Source organism: Vicia villosa, linkage group LG3 (genome assembly GCF_029867415.1).
Source record: "Vicia villosa cultivar HV-30 ecotype Madison, WI linkage group LG3, Vvil1.0, whole genome shotgun sequence".
NCBI lineage: Eukaryota > Viridiplantae > Streptophyta > Magnoliopsida > Fabales > Fabaceae > Vicia > Vicia villosa.
In genome coordinates, this window is record NC_081182.1 from 19,278,636 (window position 1) to 19,282,123 (window position 3,488).

A 3,488-nucleotide genomic window follows, 5' to 3' on the forward strand; every position below is an offset into this window, starting at 1 on the left:
AAGCAAGGTTACAACTGTCCAAAAGTGAAGATGAGCAAGATGTAGATCCTACTCAATATAGGATATTGATTAGGTCATTATGTTACTTGTGCAATACGTGAGCATATTTGGCGTTTAGTGTCGGTATTGCAAGTAGATTCATGGAGAGACTAAAGATGTCTCACTTAGAAGCAGTCAAAATAATTCTAAGATACGTCAAATGGTCTATTGATTGCGGAATTCTCTTTCCCGCATCGGATATGGAAAAAATGAAATTTACTCGGTTTTACCGATTCCAACTGGTGCGGAGATAAAGATGATTGTACGTCTATAGCCTGATACATCTTTATGTTTGGATGAACACTAATCTCATAATTTTTTAAGAAAGAAATGGTAGTTGCACTTTCTTCTTGTGAGACCAAGTATATTATCGCATCATTGTGTACGTGTCAAGCCTTGTGGCTAATGAATCTACTACAGTAGCTGGATATCAATGAGGGTGAGGCTGTCACACTCTTGATTAATAACGTTTCTGCGATTAATCTTGTTAAGAACTCAATTGCACATGAGAGGAGCAAGCATATTGAAATGAGCTTTCACTACTTGAGGGATATAGTGAGTGGAGGCAAGTTAAGATTGAGATATTGTAGAAGTGAAGACCAAGTTTCATATTTGATGACAAAGGAGTCACAAATGATATGTTCAAATGATTGAAGATGAGGATGTGCATGGAGATTTTGAAGCATTTGAATTAAGATGGCGTGTTAGTTGATGACTATAATAATTCAAATGCATGCAATCGACTACTGGAGGTGAATTGCAAGGTTCAACTTATGAAATAAACACTTATGAAAAGCAAATAAGACATTCTCGTTTAATGGTAACCGGTTACATGACCGTGAATTAAATTTCTTAGTTTGTAACTTACAGTGGTAACCAGTTATATGAGATGATGTAACCGGTTACATGATAGTTTTCTGTTTTTCACCTTGTTTAGTTGTTTATTTTCGGGATCCTAATTATTGTAATATGCTTGTATAAATACCCTTTGTGGTATAGTGTGCAAAGATATTGCAAGTTTGATTTCTCACCCTCAATAATTCTCTCCCTAATATTCTCTTACTTTCTCACTTCATCTTTTCCACAAACACCAAAACCTCCATTATTTCACTAGTTTAAGTTTTATGTTCTAACATTTATAGCCCCATAAATCGAAGAAAACTATAAGTAAGGAACCCCATTATGAAAAAGGTCGTGCACACGTGGATAAGAAGAAACAATAAATATCAGAAACTAGAGAAGTAAATATCAGAAACTAGAGAACCAAGATGAACATGGGTTGTCACGTACCCCTAATAGCGAAAAAATCCATGCATCATCTGCATAAATAGTCGAGAAAATCACATCGATTTAATCCATAGGACCAAGACTTATTGAAAAATTCAAAAGTTGTAAAAAAATTTAACACAATCAATCAAACAAACAACTTTACGCATTTTTATCCTATTATATATATATATATATATATATATATATATATATATATATATATTGTAATTTTATTCATTTTAGCTATTATATATTGTAATTTTATTCATTTTATGTTTAATAGCTAAAACATCTTAAAAAGAAACATATTTAACACTCTTTAAAATATGTGTCATGCTAACGAGTGTTCCAGGGACACTCTTTAAGCATTCCATATAAAGAAACAATTCCTTAAATAAATGATTTATTTCAATATCCAATACATTGAATACAAGAAATTTCAATAAAATAAACTTTGTTATTCTTTAAAAAAAATCAATTATTTCCTTTTCTAAAACATTAAATATAAGTATTACTTACTTCTTTTAAACTCTTAACAAGTGCCCCTTGAACCCTCGTTAGCATTTCCCTTAAAATATTTATAGAATCCACGATTTTTTTTTCAAGATAATTGTTTAAAAAAAACCGTTGCTGAAGTTTTTTTTTTTTGAATAAAGCCTCATATATTAAAAATGAAACAGACCAAGACACAAAAAATGCAGGAAAACATCCTCAAAAAAGAAGGAGAGACAAAACCATCTCCATCAATAGGATGAGAACCTAAAGCAAGGCAAACCTAGTCTATTACTTACAAAATCTTTCCTTAAACCTAGAGGAATGGACTCAAAAATGGTTAGAGAAGTTAAATTTAAGCCTACATTAGCTAAGAAATCTGCACAAGTGTTGCCTTCTCGCTAAGAAATTTGAAGTTATAGATACATTTAACTCACATTGAACCAAAATTAGTTCTATTAAAATTAGTTTTTTATCTCTAAATAATCAAACACACATATGATGAAATGAATATAGCTAAAAGCACGATTGAGTTTATAATAAATTAATCCTATAAGAATGCATAGTAAAATGCAACTTCTTGCCAATGTCAAACCATAATCATTCAAGCATCAAATCTTCATTCATTTATGGAATGTTGATCATTACTTTGCTAATAATGGAAATTAAAGGGATTGTTTATTGGTGTTGATGTCATTAACAGTAGACGTCATGATCGGCAGCATAATTGCTTTTAATTCAATATAGTTAAAGGGGTTTTCAAATTTTTTTTACTGCATTTTTACAGTTTTGTGCTGTTATGGAATTGAGAAAACTAAAGAGTTTGGTTGGAATGAGCTTTCGTTAGAATTGAATTGTATTCTTCTTGTTAACACGTTTATTAACTTTAATCTGGTGCCTTGAAATATCAAGTTTTGTTGTCTTAAAGTATCGAACTTTCACGCTTACTATTGACTTCATGATCAGTTATATATGAGAAGTTAATTTTGTGCCGATTTCCTGACTAGTTTAGGCCTTAAATTTATAAATTTTACCTGGTTCTTTTATGTTTTTTCGGATATAGTTAGAGAATTCTTGTTTGACAAAAATAATACCCTAGACTTACACTTCTTTAATAAAAGGTTTTGGTTTGGTCCCCTTGTATGTCTTTTCGGATATAGTTAGAGAATTCTTGTTTGACAAAAATAATACCCTAGACTTAAACTTTTTTAATAAGAGGTTTTGGTTTGGTCCCCCTGTGATCTTGTTTTTTTTTTTTGTTTTAATATATATTTTTTCTCCTAAAAAGAATTTGTTCGATTTTTATTTTATCTTTGTTAACTTCTATTGTTTTTAAAATTTGATTATAAAATAATTTTAAAAGTTGTAAAGTTGTTTTTTTTATAAACTACGTCCACCCGCACATCAATTTTATTAAATAAATAATAAATATTATAGTTTAAATCAATAGTTTAAAATATAATGATATGAAATAGTAAAAATTTAGTAATCTGTTTATCTTAAAAAAAATAACAATGTATATTTTTAACGAAATTAAAAAATGAAATAAATCATAGAATAAAAATAATAGAGTATAACATATTTAAAATGTTTTTATTAGTATAGAAAAAATCAATATACAAATTAACCACAAATGATTTAAAAAACAAATGTAAATATTATAGGTAGTATTATGGCGGACAACGAGA